Source organism: Phytophthora infestans, genomic scaffold (genome assembly GCF_000142945.1).
Source record: "Phytophthora infestans T30-4 supercont1.8 genomic scaffold, whole genome shotgun sequence".
Lineage (NCBI taxonomy): Eukaryota > Oomycota > Peronosporomycetes > Peronosporales > Peronosporaceae > Phytophthora > Phytophthora infestans.
Window position 1 is genome coordinate 2,537,232 of NW_003303751.1, and position 17,868 is coordinate 2,555,099.

A 17,868-nucleotide genomic window follows, 5' to 3' on the forward strand; every position below is an offset into this window, starting at 1 on the left:
CAAGTGGATCTGTAGGTGTGCAACGCTCCCAGTCTAGGGACCAAGGGTCAAGAACGGTGGAGGCCTCGCCTCGATACTCAATGAACGAGTTGGATCGGCTGATGGACCCCGAGGAGTGGATCCCGTAGTCCCGGGAGAGGAGAGACTATGTCTCGATCAACCCCTGAAGTTCGAACAGGCGGACCATCGTTTCCAACCCCTTTATACGAGAAGGTATCCGACCGAGCACCCTGAACGTACGAAGGAAGCGGAGCGTACGGCTCGCCGAGACAATATCCGTCCTCGAATCCGTTTGGTCCGATGTTGCCGCCGGGTTGGAACCCGCTTGAGATGCCTCCTACTTACCCGTCCACGCCTATGACTACGCCTTCAATGCCGGCCGGAGCGAGAGCGGAGAAAACGCTGAATTGGGGAACGAAGCCGACCGTCGAAAGATCGTTCCAAGGTCACGAAGGAGACCCGAGACTCAGTGGAAACGTGGGGTTTGACCGAGAACGATACCCGAGATATGCGACGCCTCACCCAACTGCTTCCTTGGCCCAATATGCGGGACGTGAGCCGCATGACTATGGCCGAGGGCTCGCTCCGATGGTGGGATCCCGAACGAATTGAGGAACGCAGTCAAAGTAATCGTTCCATTTTATTCGGACACGGCCTCGAGTGAGCGAGCTGCGGCGTTTTGGCGCTCGTTCGAGAAATGTACGATGGACATGGACGATCAACTGCGCTTGACGGCTTTCGAACAGTGTCTGAAGGGAAAAAAGGGACAAGAAAGGTGGTACAACTCGAGGATCCATAACTTTGAGTCGCTTCGTTCCAGATTTCACAACCGGTTCGTTTGCCTGACTCCGGCCCAAACCTGGACCCGCTTTAAGACGACTGCGAGGAAACGAGGCGAGTCTGCCGAGGAGTGGGGTGATCGACTCGAGACAATATGCGACGCACTGAACTTACCCGAACCCCGCATGAGGTACGAGTTCTTCCTTGAGGGAATAAGAAACAAACAGATGCGAGCGGTGCTGAACGGTAATATGATTGGGTCTATTGAGCAAGCCTGTCGTATTCTGCTGTTCAAGAATCTTCACCTGCCTATCGAAGAAGACGATGAATTTCCCGAGGATGGAGCGAAGCCTCTGGGCACGAAGAATGTACCCTCGACGGAGTTACAGGTACTTCAAGAGTTGCAACTGCTAAATCGGAACGTGCAAAACCATTCTGGAACGAGCGATGGATACATAGGCGCTGTGACTTTGAACGATCAGAAACCGACTAGTCCTTCGAACGGAGGAGTGAGTGCTGAACTGGGGCCTCCCAACATTCGCACGGGTCCCGATAGTCGTACCGCAGAAGGAGAAGTGGTGTGGTTGAGAGACGTGTCCTCGCGCGAGAGGCCTGTGTAATCGCTGTCACCAATTTGGTCACTACTCCATGGAGTGTAGCTTGCCTAGGAGAACGAGTGGGAATCGATTTGGAGATCACCGGACCGCGGAGTGTTTCTTCTGTCGACAACCGGATCATGGCGTGACCGACTGCCCCGAGATCTAGAAACTACGTAGTCTCTCGAGGAATGCCGTAGCAAGTGGAACGGTGACTGCTCAAAGTGCGGCTACACCGACTAGAATGTCCCGACAATGAAGGGGGCAAGAGGGAGGGGAAAGAAGTGTCGCTCTTTCCTCTTGCCAGGTTGGCGACACAAAAGGAGATGAAGGTTCACAGCTAAGTGGATTTGGTGGACCTGAGAGGGCTCCCGAGGTTGGTGTGAATACTGGAGTAAACGCTCGGAATGTTCCCGTTGCGAGCGTGACGACTGAAAATGCGGATGTTGTGATTGGAATGAGCAGTCTAACGGAACGGACTGGTTCAAGGTACGAAAGAGAAGAGGAAGTCTCTATGAGGGGACCGGAAGTGGGGATGGAACGAGAGGGAGGAGCAACGGAAAGCTCCGTAATAACAATGAAGTGTGAAGGTGGAACGAAGGATCGTTCCAATTGGGCACAGGACGTCGATCAAGGGACAACGGAACGTCCCGAGGATGCGTTGAAGACCCAGGAAGGAGCAACGGAAAGCTCCTTGGTAACATTGGAGAGTGAATTTGGAACGAAGGATCGTTCCAATTGGGCACAGGACGTCGATCAAGGGACAACGAAACGTCCCGAGGATGCGTTGAAGACCCAGGAAGGAGCAATGGAAAGCTCCTTGGTAACATTGGAGAGTGAATTTGGAACGAAGGATCGTTCCAATTGGGCACAGGACGTCGATCAAGGGACAACGGAGCGTCCCGAGGATGCGTTGAAGACCCAGGAAGAGTGCGGCGGAAGAACGGAAGCGAACGAGCTGTCCGGCAAGTCTACACGTGACGAACAGGCACTCGAGACAAAGACGGAAGACGTGGTGGGCGTCAAGACTAACCTGTTTGCAGCCGTGATCGGAGTAGTGGATGCTCCTGAGGAGGGTGATACAGTTCCCGAAGCTGAGCTGAATACGGAACGTACCAAGGCGAAGGACGCATCGAGCAATTATGATCGTCTGTTTACCGACGAGGAGCTGGACATGCTCGAGCGCGGTGACGATCCGATAGTGAAGAGTGAGCCCGAGGAGTACGACAAGGAGCTGGAAGAGCGGCTGTTTCCGTTGGATGCCGAGAAGATTCAGTCACGAGTAGCACAGAACGCTAGCAAGCAGGAGAAGCCGTCCCTTGCAGAACTAAGTGAGCAACTGGGAAAATCGGAAGAAGTGCTGGAGCGCACAAGGGAAGTATCTACGGGAGAGATGAGGAAGCCAGAGTACTGGCTAGGTTGGTACGAGAGGACACTGGAGAACTCAGCAGCGGCCAGGCGTGCTGATCGAAACTTTAAGGGCGAAACGGGAACGACGGAGACTGCGTCGCCCGTCAGCGCTATCACCCAAGAAGAGAACGATGACAGTGCATCGGAGGACGACTCCGCTGAGAGTGAGTTTATAAGGAACGTCTGCGTTGGATTCGGTGAGTCCCCTACTGTGATAGACGGAGACGAAGAAGGAGTGCCCTTACCTTTTAGGTGGCGTTCCGAAATTCGAAAGAGAGTGTACGAAATACTCAAACTGGAAAGGGACGAATACGACAAAGGTCGGAAGGGAGGGACTGATCCGGAGGAAGGGAGCGGAACGAGGGCTGATGTTCCCCCGCTGCGAGACAAGACCAAGGAGAACGTGATGGACGAGGAGTCTCTTCGAGATCACCTACTTTCACTAGGTGATCTCGAAGAGACTCCTTCGTTCCTAAGTCGAGCGGTGACATGGGCTCGTTCCTATTTCCGGGCCGAGGCTTCTGCCATCCGAGACAAATTGCGCGACAAGCCAAAAGCTTCTAAAACAGACGGTCCCGTCGCAGATGCCGTTGCGCTAAAACCGTTGAAGAAGGTGACGTTTGGACTTCCAACCCAATCGTCGGAACAGGAGAGGCGGAAAATAGCCAATGAACAATCCGACATCTATGCCATCAACGCGCGAAGGGCTCCGCGGCCACGAAGGTCGTCGGGATTGCGAGCCGTGAGTGAGGACGATGCCGCCCAGGATGGGGCAGGAGTTGTACCGGAAGAGAAGCGCGTCATTTGTAGTGTGGGAGGGCTGAAGGCAGTGACTGGTGGCTTCATCGACTGTTGTCCGTCAGAGATGTTGGCAGACACGGGAGCTGTGGCGAGTCTCGTGAACAGGCGAGTGCTGAAACGGCTTGGTCGAGCGTCAAAAACCCTCAAGCCCTACACTGGAAGCCTAGACAGCGTTTCGGGACATGAAATTCGTGTGCGTGGCGTGGTCGAACTTCCAATAACACTTGGAACGATCGATATGACTCTTCCGTTTGTGGTAGTTGACCATCTGTTCGTGGATGCCATTTTGGGAACAGACTCGTTGCGCTCGTTCCGAGCCGTGATGGACCTCGAAGACCAAACGATGACACTAAAAGGGACGGGAGAATGATCCCGTTGGGCATTTCGAGAGTGGAGGAGACTTATGCAGTTACGACGACTTCAGCAGTTCGCTTAAAGCCTGGTCACTTATCGCTGGTCAAGTCTAAGATTCGTGGAACGATGAAAGATCGTTCCACAGTTCTGGTAGAAGGCGTTCCCGGGACCGATGGGAACTTGCGAGTGGCCCGAACACTGGGCACCGTGAGGAATGTGATGGCCTTAGTGGAAGTCTGTAACGCGTCCACAGAAGAAGTTGAAATTCCGTCGGGTGCATACGTAGCGGCTGTAACTCTCGTTCCCAAATCAGCTTTTGGAACGAAGGCCCGAAGTGGAACGACGAATGAGGTAAGCACAGCGATAAGTGCCGCTGGCAACAACGAAGGAACGAAAGTGGGACCCGTTGACGTTGAAATAGCCACCGCAATGCAGAACGAAGAAGACGACGATTTTGTAGTGAATTTCCAAGATTCGTCACTGGGAGCGGAACAAAGGAGACTATTTGCCGAGGTGCTAGGAGGTCTGAAGAATTTATTCGTAGAGACGTCCAAGAAACCGGGGCGCAAGGACCTTTTGAAGTTCAGTATCGATACGGGAACGAGCGTGCCGATCAAGCAGCCTCCCTATCGAGTCTCGAAGGCAGAAGGGGACGTAATGGAGGCTGAAATTCAAGAATTGATCGAGCTTGGCCTGGGCTAGCCCAGTGCTAATGATTCAAAAACTCGACGGCGGGAATCGATTCTGCATTGATTATCGGAAGCTCAACGCGGTCACGGTCAAGGACAGCTACCCTATGCCGTTGATCGACGACATTTTGGACGTCCTTGGAGACGCCAAGCTGTTTTCCACTATGGATATTGCTTCAGGATACTGGAACGTCCCGATGGAGCCGAACAGTATGGAGAAGACGGCTTTTACGAGCAAATTTGGCCTTTACGAATGGCTTGTTATGTCCTTTGGGTTATGCAACGCCGTTCCTGCGTTTGAGCGACTAATGGAGAACGTCCTAATCGACCTGAAGTGGAGAGCGTGCCTCGTCTATCTGGATGACTGTGTGGTGTTTAGTGACGATTTTCCTACTCACCTAATCCGAGTAAGACAAGTGTTGGAACGATTCCGCTCGGCGGGCGTTAAGCTGAAAATGAAAGAGTGCCACTGGGGACGTGACCAAGTAGCGTTCCTGGGACATATCGTGACGCCTACGGGCATACTACCGAACCCCGAGAAAGCGAAGGCAGTGATGGATATTGAGAGGCCACACGACCTTCACACCGTTTGTACTTTCCTAGGACTAACGAGCTACTTCCGACGCTATATACCAGGGTTTGCTGCTATTGCCGCCCCTTTGGAACGACTAAAGCAGAAAGAAGTGGACTTCAAATGGAACGAAGATTGCGAAGTGGCGTTCCGACAGCTACAACGGGCTTTGGTGAAACCTCCTATTCTGATATATCCCAACTTTAGCAAGATGTTCAAGCTCTATGTGGTTCGTCCCATTTGGCGGTAGGGGCCTGTCTGATGCAGGAAGTCGACAAACGTGACCGAGCGGTTGCCTACGCGAGTAAGATGTTGGTAGGATCTTAAAGGAATTGGATCAATAAGACCTGTGTCACTACCAAAATTGAGTGCTGGGGAATCGTCTGGGCGACACGAAAGTTCAAGTGCTATCTCGACCACGGTGAGTTTGACCTGTACACGGATCATCAAGCCCTTCCGTGGATTTTTAGTGACAACACAAGGACGTCGAATGCGAAGTTGGCACGATGGGCTGCGGAGCTGTCCCAACTGAGGTTTAAAGCACCCGCCCTACTCGTTATCACTCTCGAAAACGCGATCGGCATGTTCCGTTTTAAATTGCTAGCTCAAACTCTTTAGCGTTCGCTCGCAATTCTTGTTAAATCTTGACATAACTTCTGGTACTTCACGTCGTGCTTTCTTCCGCGATTCATTGTCGTTCACACCTTGAATTCTTATCGCTAATGTCAGTATAAATACTGTATAATACTGCTGCTGTGCCAATCACACGGGCACAATTTGAAACCTGCGTCACCCAACCTGCGCCATCCAACTACTTTACCCCTGGTAAACACAGATCACTGGCACGGGTGCCAACCACAGCAGATTTGATTTCACCTCGATTGATCAGAATTATTACTACTGACGACACCAAGGTACCGAAACTTGTAGCGATAATCGATCGTTGTTAAGCCGTTTGTCATAGAACTCATTTACAAAGCTTTGCAGATAGTTGTGACTAAAACCTCAAAGTATTTAGAATCGTGGTTGATAGCAATACCAGGTGATCACGAGGTCTGCGAGTACAACTTGAAGTTTCATAAAACCACATGTACCATCTGGGGAGTAGCCAAAACCGTTTGCCAACGCGCTCCATTCACTTTCTGCCGTTGGTGACGGAGAAAACAAAAAAAAATCATATCGAAGAGTATCTTGTATTTTTTTTATATATCGAGTGGCAGAAACTCGACATTTCAAGCTGAGCTGCGCACTTCCAATCCCGTCTCCGTTTTGCCCGCAGCCCATGCTATATTAGGTCATTAGTACAACAAGTTCCTATCCAATGAATACTGCAAATTCTTCTCTGACAGTTCGTATTTCCTGTTGTATAGTAACTCCAAACATACACTAAGAGTATTTAAGCCTTCGATGAGCAGCGAAGTTGCTTCCTATACACCGACAGCGGTAGGTGTTCCTTCAACCTTGCACAGAAATTCGTTCGCTGGGAGGAGCAAGAGAGAACGCCAATCTAGTGTACCAAAGATTGTATTAAAACTTAAGAGACAGCATGAAGCGGACGGTAGTCTGCTCGTCACCAAGGTTAAGAGCTTCTGCACAACTTGCGCCCGCTTCTTCTCCCTGTTTAGAGACGGCAAAGCAGCAACGTGGTGATGAATCTTACAAGTAAATGAATTGCAAAGTTAAACCGCAGATAAACGAGTGCTGATTACCAGCGCGTCATCTCCAACACCCATATACTGCATATCATGAGACGTGCTGTGTGCCTTGTAGTTACCGTCAGCGTGACGTAGGATCCAGCAGCACGTATACTTAAAGGAAGAGCCAGATAGACGAGGTGGAAGGCAGGGAGTTGCCTGGCAGAATGCCGCGTCGGGAACAACCAAGGTGAGGAGCTTGAGTACTCGCTGGTACGATTGGAAGTGAGAGCAGAGCTGCGTTGCAGCCCGCTTCTCAACCTTGGGACCCATGTTTTATTTAGTGAGCAGTTGCTAACCACTCTTGTTGTCTTATCTAGCTGCAAGTACTGGTACTGAGGACTTGGGCGGTTGCAACCGCCATGAGAGGCTGCGCCTCTCACCATCGCAGGAGGAATATGGAGTACAATTGCGTACGCGACCATGTGGCCGCTGCTACACGTCGGTGCCAGCACTGCTCGCTGGCAGTCTGGCACTGGTACACTCTGGTACCTCACACCCCCACTCGTTCGAAACGCGCGTCGAGCTGGCTTGACCCGCAGGATCAGCCTAGCAAGTGGCTCGAACGTTTGCACTGGATTTGGTAGCTAGTGTTGATGTTCAGCAGTAGCAGTAGCAGTAGCTAGACTTGGTACAGGTAACACCTTCAACTGCTTTCGAAACTTTGTGAATTTTGCGTTTACCAACGGCTTGGTCATGATGTCAGCCGTATAGTCGTCAGTAGGCACATGTAGAGTTCGTAGTTGCTCGTCCTCCACTAAATGTTGAACCAAATAATATTTGTTCTGTATATGTTTCGTGGCTGAGTGCTTTCCCGGTTTTGCAGTAAGACAGAGGGCCGCTTGGTTATCACCGCAGACCACCGTAGCTCCTCTAATAGACCATCCAGCCATATTTGTCCTTAACCCCTTCATTCATAGCGATGTACTCAGCCTCTGTGCTCGACTGAGCGTTAATCCCTTGCTTCCGGGATCCGTAAGACACGACATTGCCGTCAAGAAACGTGACGTAGCCCGAGATAGACTTGGCTTCATCCGGATCGTTAGCGTAATCACTGTCCGTCTACACCGTAACTTCAACGTCCTTGCCCGAAACAACGTCCATGTGAAGTGCATGATCACGTGTCTGCTTCAGATACCGGAGAACCCGCTGGGCTTCACGGTAGTGCTTGTGCTCAAAGCACGACAGGTACTTGCCCAAATGGCGTACCGCATGTGCCGCGAGCCCGACACTATGTTACTGCAGTGACCCGACAATCTCTCGGTACGGTAGTTTCATACCAGGCGCAACGGCTTTCACGTTAGCCTTCGACTCGCTGGTTGACTGTGGAGTCCAGCATCCGTAGGCATCCTGCATCCCGTAGGCTTTTAGGATCTTGTCGATGTGTGCCCGCTGGTAATACATGATTTTGTTGGGCGCCCTGACGATAGTAATCTCAATGCCCAGCAGGAACTTGACTTCACCCATGATCGTCAAGGTGAATGCATTTTTCAGCTTCTCTGCAATCTTGGTACACAGATTTGTCGGTCCCATCAACAGGAGGTCATCCACGTACACACTAAGAATCATCGTCACATCTCCGTCGTCGTTGTACATAGCGTATAGGCCATAGTCACTGTCCAAACGGGTGAGACCCAGCTTCTCAAGTAGTGTATGCAACGTCTTGTTCCATACTGCAGGTGCTTGTTTCAAGCCGTAGAGAGACTTAATGAGTTGGCAGATCATTTGCCCACCGTTTTCTTCGAGCCCCACAGGCTGCTCCATGTAAATGGGCTCAGAAAGTAGACCGTACAAGAGCGCAGTCTTGACGTCGTACTGTAAGACAGGCCAGCCACGCTTCACAGCATACAGGATGACCGCTCTGATGGTCTCAAACCGAATGACAGGCGCAAATGTCTCCACATAGTCAACTCCATACTTCTGCTTGAAGCCATGGATCACCAGCCGGGCTTTGAACCGCTGGATTCACCCTTCAGCATCTCTCTTGACCGCAAAGACCCATCGGTTTGTGATAACAGTCTGACTCTTGGTCTTGGCTCGTACAACAAGCTTCCAAGTTCCATGTGCGCGCAATGATGACAGCTCGTCCTCCATCGCTGCTTTCCACTCCGGCCAATACTTACTCGCCTTCGCTTGCTTGTAGGTATTAGGAATTGGAATGTCCGTCGTCGTGTTCATCACAGAACCGACCACATAGTCATTGAGACGAGCCGGTAGCTTTCTCACTCTGCGAGGGCTTGATCCTCGTACCTCCGCTGAAGGTGAGTTCGTACATCATGGCTGGTACTCGTTGCTGGAGTCCTGCTCACTGCTTGAAGAGACTTGCCGCTTTCGCTTCTTCTTCTTGTTTGTCACACCCGCTGGCTGCAACTCCGTTCCGGGTGTTGCTGCAACAACCCCCACTGGCTCCGCATTCTCACCGATTTCCTTTTCAGGAGGCAGATTGGTTGATTTGGTAGCCGCAGGCACGTCAGGTGCGCTACCTGCTTCGGGAAATAGTCGGGCTTCAAGTGTAGATGTGATAGGCACCACCGGGATCGCATTCACAAGCTCATAGCCCCCACTGAAATCCATGCTCAGCAGTAGCTGACGGATGTAGTCGTTCGCAACAGTAAACTTCTCATGAAAATATACGTTCCCACTGCGTCGAGTAGTCACGGCGCCAGTTTGCAGGCCCATCAACTTGTATCCAGTCGTAGTAGTACTATAGCTCAGGAAAATCGAAAGCACAGACCGCGGGTGCGAGGAAGCTTGGCGTTTTGACGAACCATTTCCCGCTCACAAAACGTTAGGGGTAGACAATCCATCACCGTCCACTCAATCCAACGAAACATATCGGTGGTGGCATGATCAACAAGACGCAGCGACAAAAGGTTCTGTGTCCGAAGTGCAGCTTCGGCGTCGGTCCAGCTTTGCTCGCGTTGGACGGGTCTCAGGAGGTACGTACGCATGTACCAAGCAACCCCAGGCTCGTAGGTGTCGCAGCACCGGTGCCGTGCCGAACAGCAGCTCATGGGGCGACTTCCCGTTCAATGGAGATGTCGGAAGGAGGTTCAGTGTGTCTACATGTGTAGAGTAGCTTCACCCCACAACAGGTTCGGTAGATTGGTTGCATGAAGTACTGCTCGTAGCCTTGGAAGCACTATACCATTGGCCCGTTCCACAGTCCCGTTCTCTTCCGGGGAGTAAGCATTCGTAGGCTTAAATTCAATGCCCTTGCTCGAGCAGAACCGTTTCAGGTAGGTGTTCACGAATTCTCCACCTTGATCTGAGTGCACCAACGTTACTGAATGTCCTGCACGCTTGAACTGAGTGTTGAGCCTCAATACCAGTTCTTCGATAAGCTTGGCTGCTTCGTCTTTATGCTTTAGCAGATAGCACCACTTGTATCGCATTGCCTCATCTACTACCAGCATGAACATCTTTTCGCCAGTTGCCGTGTCTTGATTGATGCCGCAGAGATCAACAGATAGCTTTTCCAGCGGGTTCTTCCGCCGCCGTGGCCCACGCTTGTAAGTGATACGCTTGAACTTAGCCGATAAACAAGATACGCATTCATAGTCCTTCAACGACTGCATATTAAAGTTAAAGCCAAAATCGGCCTTGTCATTAGCCAACTCCTTGGTAAGCTTCATGTTCACGTGTCCAAGGCGATTGTGCAGCAATCCCATCACATCCTTGCGCTCTTCAACAGCACCGACCAATCGCACAGACCGCTTCGCACGCAGGCGGTATAGCAGGTCATGATGGTCGAAGCGCAGCTCCAACCCATCCTTGCAGAGCCACGCAGTGCTCTGGTCTTCATTGAAGACAAGCTTAAACCCACAGGCGCGCATGTACCCTAGGCTTATCAGGTTCACGTGGGCACTAGGAGAGTAGTGGACATTGTCCAGGCGGCGAGGCTCCCACTTGCCCGTGACTCCGTTTTCGACACGGAACACCACACTTCCGCTTACTTGCATGACTTCTGACTGACCGCAGGCCATCATCACGTTACTGGAAGTTCCATGCTCTACATACGAAAAACAAGTCAAATCTCCGCACAGAGTAACTTGCGATCCACTATCGAGAAGCCATTCAATTCCATCTGTCTGCAAGACAGGGACATGCTCGTCGTCTCCAATTACTGCATTCACTGCGTAATCAGGTGACGCTGGTGTTGTCGGAGAGTACGTAGAGCTGCGAACAACGGGGCTCGACGAAGGACTCGTGGGTGAGTACTGTGGCGACGCAGCACGCACAGTAACCCCACCAGCTTCGGTGTTTCGGCGATGGAGCTTCTGTTCCATTTGCTCCACTGCTTGTACCCCATGTACCGAACGCACGTCGTTCAGCGAAATCAATCGATCATCATTCCTAATTTCATTAACTGCGTGCTCTGCATGTTCATCACGAGATGTCATGCACTCTACCTACCTGTCACGCGAGCCAGGCGGTTCATGTTACCGGAGAATAGCTCCTCTCTGAGAGCGCACTTGTTCGTCACCTTGATTGGTTTGGGTTTGACGACGTCCTTGGTGATGCACTCAGCATCACCGTGCCAGTGGCCCTTCTCACCACAAGCATTGCACTTCGAGTTCTTTTCTTTTTCGCAATCCTTTCTGCATTAGACTTGCCAGTGTTTGTAGATGCAGCACTTGAGCCACGGTTGCGACCATATTTGCCGCCGCGCTGGCGGCGAGGACCTTTTTCACTATTGCCGTGCTGCTGCACAACATTTGCTTGGGGCTAACTGGCCAGACCACGGCTTGTTCGCAGCGCTGCTGCTTGATTCACGCACTCGCTGGTTGCGTTGTATTTTTTGCATTCTCCAGACGGCCACGTGCGTCGCGCACCGTATATTTGTAGTCTGGATCACGGCGTAGCTTCTCCGTAACTTCATCTGCAATCGTTGGGGAGCCTTAGTCAGCATAACCTTAGCAAGTCGCGAGCCTGAGATGGGGTCATTATTTTCCGCTAGTTCGCGCTGCATCTTCAGTAGGTCGGCGATGTAGTCTCGCACGGGCTCATCTGGGCGAAACATTCGCCCGTAGATTCGTTCCCAAATCAGCACCGTGGTTACCCCTCGCCCTTGGCCGGAATCCTCAGCTAACACCCGCCATAGCTCGACAGGGTCAGCCAGGTTGACCACGCCCTGGTAACGGATAAGGGTTTCATCAGAGATGGCCGAGACAAGAAGGCCATTTGATTTGCGATATCTGCTATTCCAACAGTCATTCACGCTAGAAGACCAGTCGTCGTTGAAGGGCTCCTTGTCCAGGACAAGCTGGGCTATGTTTGAGACGTTTAGACCTGTAAGCACTCGTAGGCGCCAAGCGGGGTACTCCTCCGGCTTGGAGTGTTTTTTGTCCACCTGCAGGGTCACTACGGCTGCTACTCGATTCATATTGTCCTCAGGTTCAGTGTCAGCTTTTCTGCGACTCGCGGAGCTATTTCCAAAGGTGTCTTCTCGTCGAACTGGGGGAGAAGGCGATCGTTCTTTCAATGAGCGAGCGGTCAGTTGACAGTTTGCTGTTTTCCTGGGACGTCCATGGGGCACGCAGACGGCTTGTCAAGGCTATATCATCGCGCCGGGAAGGAAACGATAGGGGCCATCACGATGAATGATCTCTTGAACGAAGAAAGGAACGATCCGCCTGACAGACTTGGAACGATCGTTTCAGATGGGAACGAGGGCTAAAACGTGACCGACGGTTCAGTTTTAGTCGGGGAGCAGACCGAAGAGGCGGCACCTGCCAACGAGCTCACCCAGGAAGAACAAGAGGAAGAACTACAAGCTGGCGCTCCTTCTTCCCTGCCCTCCACGATCGACGTGTTCGGGTTGGACTGCGACAAGTTTGTAAAAGAACAAGAGCGGGTGCTGTGGATGCGTGCCATGAGAGCATTTCTGAAGGACGGTGCGCTGGCCTTGGATCCTCAACTAAGGGTGACGGTGCTAAAGATGTCACCGCACCACTAGATGAAGAACGAGGTCCTTATGCGCCTCGTGCACTTAGGGGTTCGTGCCGGTCCTGCGCGGACGGTGACAGTTCCTGTCGTTCCCTTACCGTTTATCGAGACGGCTCTACATTATTGTCACGCTGACATATTCTCTGCTCATTTGGGAAAGACGAAGACATTGGACAAAGTAAGGCGCCATGCCTACTGGCACGGATGGCGAAAGGACGTGGTTGAGTACGTGAAAGAGTGTGCCATTTGTAGTGGTGGTAAAGGTTAAAGACCCTGGAGAGCCGGTCTAATGCAGAAGATGCCGATACAGGAGTTATCGGGACCGTTCTCGTTGTTGGTGGTTGACGCCGTCGGTCCTTTGGTGGTCACTCCACGAGGGAACAAGTATATTTTGGTGTTTGTGGATTACTTCAGGAGATGGGCTGAAGCTTTCGCGGTGGCGCCGCTGGACGCGATCTCCTTTGTGGACGCTATGCTCGAAGGTGTCATTTGCCGTCACGGCGTTCCGGAACGACTGCTTAGTGACCGAGGAACGAACTTCACATCAGATTTGGTACGATCATTATACCAGACGCTAGGGATAAAGAAGTTGTTTAGAGCCGCCTACCACCCCCAAACTCAGGGACTGGTAGAGCGATTCAATGGGACGCCGCTGGGAATGCTTAAGATGTTCGTGAGTGAAACTCAGACCGATTGGGATATCTATTTGCCTCGAGTCCTATTGGCTTATCGGACTGCCTATCATGAAGGTCTTGGAGATACTCCCTTTTTCAGTCTGTACGGTCGTGACCCAATATTGCCGATCGACTTGGCCTTTCTCAAAACCGGAAAGGACTGGAAAAGCAACGAGATTGCCACGTACCGAAGAAAGTTGTATCTGTCGCTACGTGACTCACGGCGCCTGGTGGAACGACAGCTATTGAAGACCCAAGATCGTCACGAGCAGCGATTGAATAAGCAAGTCAAGGTGACGTACGAAGTAGGCGATCCCGTCTGTGTCTATCAGTTCTTCAGGGCAAAAGGTGGCGAAAAGAAGACGAAGAAGTTGGCATTCTCTTGGCACGGTCCGTACCGTATTGTCGGCCAAGTCGGGGAGAATGCTTACAAGATATCAATCCCTAAACACCCCGACCGGGTCGTCGCTGTGAACGTGAATCGGTTGAAACGCTTCTGTGGTCGCTGGAGTCGACCATTTGCGGACGAAGTGCCTAGAGGGATAGCCGGGAATGTGGCTAGTGAGAGTGCTACCTGCGAGAATGTGGCAGCTGGGAGCGAGATAAGTAATGATGCGTCCATCGAGGATGAAGCCGAGAACGAATTGCTATTGGAGGCTGGACCCCTACAAGAAGAAGTTCTGCCTCAGTCGAGTTTTGTAGAACGAGTGTCTATCGGGGGTGAGGAGACAGCTTTCACCGGTGTGTCGTCGCCCATAGTGGACGTCGTCGCTAAAAGAGTGGAAAAGGGCGAGCTGCAGTACCTAGTGCTGACGGCTACGTACGAGACCTTTTGTTTTCCCCGAGCTGCTTTGTTCCCCGAGTTCGGAGCCTTGATAAGCGTCTTTGAGGAAGCAGACCGTAAGAAGAAGGGTCTCCCGGAGATACGTCGGAGCGTCAGGTTATTCAAAGCCAACGCTGATGTGGACGACGCGGAAGTGTTGTTCTAACTGGTCCTCTGACTGGTTGGAACGAGTGGAGCTGCACTCTTGTTGGTGTTTGGGAACGAGTGAGTCTCGGGACACTGAACTGTATTTTGCATTTACATATTGGAACGCTACGAGGTACTACTGGGCGTCGCGGGTGAAGACTGTCGACGGCTTTGGAATTGAGGCCGCACAAAAGGGTTGGGCTAAGCTTGAAAGTCGGAAGGAGCTGCGGGAAAGGAGAGAGAGCAAGCCTCGACCATTTACGTGCCGGTCCTAATGGTACGACCTCGGTGGCGCAGGAAAATTCGGATTCGAATTCGATTGGAACGAGGTCGATCGTTCCAGATCTGCCGGTCGACTCGGCGATTGGACCTGCTGGAAAGGATGAGGCTCGGCGAGGACTCCGAGCTGCACTCGGGGAGAAATGTCACGGTCTTCGGCTAGAGGAAGGACTCGCTATTCTGGACGACTGCCTACGGCAATTTAGCGAACGGCGTAAGAAGAGCGTCAGACCCGATCAGTCTCATTCCCCGTCGCCGACTACCTCGTCCCTAGTCTAAAATGGAGCGAAGGAGTCCAGACAGTGGTACGCTGACTCCGTTTACAAACGACAACTAGAGGTACTGGTGTTGGTAGGAGGTACTTTGGCAAGTTAGAGAGCTGGTAAGAGAGCCCTCAGTCGTGAATTTCCTTCTTTTACGAGAAGTGCTCAAGAAAAACAAATAAGAAACAAGTATATTTTACACATCTAATACGTCTAAGTTCCTACGTCGGCTTTCACAAGATACACGACCCCGACAAGAGAAGGAGACCGCGACACCATGTTCGACGCATCACAAAGCCTTTCCAGCGCTCGCAGAGTAAGTTCTCACCGAAGCAAGTCGAAAAATTCTTTTTAAGCCCTATCTAACGGAAGATGGGTACCCTACTTGTCTGCCTTCGTCAACGCGTCCTCGTGCTTAAGCTTACACTTGGCCTTGGGACTGGCGGGGATGGTGTCACCCAGGCCGGGAATCAGGGCGAACTCGCTCGTCTTGCGGGCCGCCTGGACCTGTTGGTCCGTGAAGTCGCGAGCCTGCATCTGCGGGTGGACCGACGGGCCTCTTCGTCCGATCTGGACGAGGCCTTCCGCATGATCCGACGTGTCGAAACTCTGTTGCCACGTCCGGAGCCGCCTTCAATGCACTCCCAGAGGTACGCGTGTGGTGCGTACACGGCGTACTCGGCGTATGGCTCCGGGGTCCGTTCGTACGGAGCCCCTCCGGCGTACGGTCTTGACCGCAGCGTTGCCGTTCCGACCGAGGCTTGGGTGCCTGCTCCGACGCCCCCGTCGACGTCTGTGACCGGCCCTCGCTTCGAGGAGCTAGGTCAAGGGGGGTCTGCGAGTCAGCAACCCCCTGCGGGTCAAAGTACCGCTTAAGACGTCCAGCATAGAACGTCGGGTGCGTCGTCATTGACTTTGGCAGGTCGATGGTGTACGACGCACCATGTCTGGCCAGGCCTGCAAATGGTCCGATGAAGCGGTGCTTCAGCTTGTTGCTGCCGACAGAGCTGGCAGTGTCAAGAGGTAGGTTCCTCGTGTCTAGTAACACTAAGTCCCCCACTTTAAATACACTTAAGTTTCCTCTTCCATGTTTGTCGGAATACTCCTTTTGTTTATCTTGGGCCGCTGCCATGGCATCGCGAACCCTGCTGACAACGCTCAGCTTGGTATCCATAAAGGATTCCACCTGTTTCCGCAGTGAAACTCGTCTCAGATGTGAGACCACATCTGAGACCTGGGAGGAAAGAGCTTTCCGAGTCTCCCCTTCACTTAGAATAGAGAAGTCAGTGTCTCCTTGAAGAGTGAGAGGCACTCTGGGGGTGACGGAAGCCGTTCAAGTAGAATGGCGTGAGCCCCGTGGACACGTGCGCAGCGCTGTTAAATGCAAACTCAACAACTGGAAGCTGCGCCGACCATGTACGTGGTGCTGCGGACCATCCACAGACCGACGGCCAGAAAGAGCGTGTCAATCGAGTGCTTGAGGACACTCTGCGCAGTGTGTGCGCGGACACTACAGTTTGTTTCATAGATCCCGTCGAATTCCCAGTTTTAGACTGTGCATAGGTGTAATAAATAGTCGTGTATTTTAATATTTACAGTAAAAGCTTTGCGAGCTCGCGTTTGCTAATAGAGAGTGTAATAGGTCTTTCAATAAGGATATGAATTCTAATCAAATAGAGGGATGGCACATACTAAGAAAACTGCAATACATGTAGAGCGTAATAAAAAACCGATAATATTCCCCTTGCCTGTCTACACTTCTTCCGCGTTGACGCCGCGCATCTGACGTCACACTTTAGCGATAACAAGACGGCGTTGCCAGCGTAGATACTTTACAGCTTCATCTGAGAGTCCTACGTGACTCTGCGTCATGATCTTCAGGTCGAGTTGGCCCTCCACTACGGATATTTTGCGCATTTTCAGGCGTTCCGAGAGCGACAAACTTGGCTTCTGCGGTGTCGACTGCTCCGAACTTGTCGACCATAGCGGAGACAGGAGAACCGCAACCTTAGACTCTGTCAAAATGACGTTCTCCACGTCTACTCGCTGTCGATCTAGCTCCTGTTCTCCATAGGCTTCGCATCGTAAGCGCTTCGCTGCTTGCGGGGGTGTTTGCGCTTGCTCTGTAGCAGGATTCAGCTCAATCGAGGCGTTTTGCTGTTATCTAACTAGAGGTTTCAAAACAGTCCACCACTTTTGCCGATTGGTGAGCAGAGACACCGCACTGACCTCCCGGAACGCCATTCTCGTCTTGACCTTGTACTCAGCCGCCACTCATTTGTAAGCCTGACCCACGCACACCCAGTCGCTGTGGAGATCTTGTCGAGATTCAAAGTATTTCTTCTCAAATAGCTTCAAGAACTCGCCCATCGACTGCAATATCGTCTGCCACTGAACAAGCAGCTCCTCTACCTTTCTGGCTGGGGCGTTCAAAGAGTAGGTGGCTAACACTTTGTCCCAGAAAACACCCGGGTGGCCTAGCACGCTTTTCAACGAGGCAGTAGGCACTTTCGCTGCGTAGTCCTCGGCAGCGGAGATCCACGCCTGGGTCAGCGCCAGTTTCTCTGCGTCGTCGAAGGCTCGAGCTATGGGCATGTAGCTTGTCAACGACAAAAGCCAAGTGGCACTTGGGCATTAGAGGTCTGTAAATAAAGATTGAATATTGATTGCCGGCTCAGCTTCAAAACAATCTATGATTGCAATCTTGTCAATCTTCAAGCTAGATAATGCAATCTATTGTCATTATATACACTACCGCTGCGTCGTTGATGGTTTTAGCTCGCTCAATGGCCTTCGATACGTCCGCAAGTGTCACTAAGTCCCTGTTCAGCTTCAAGT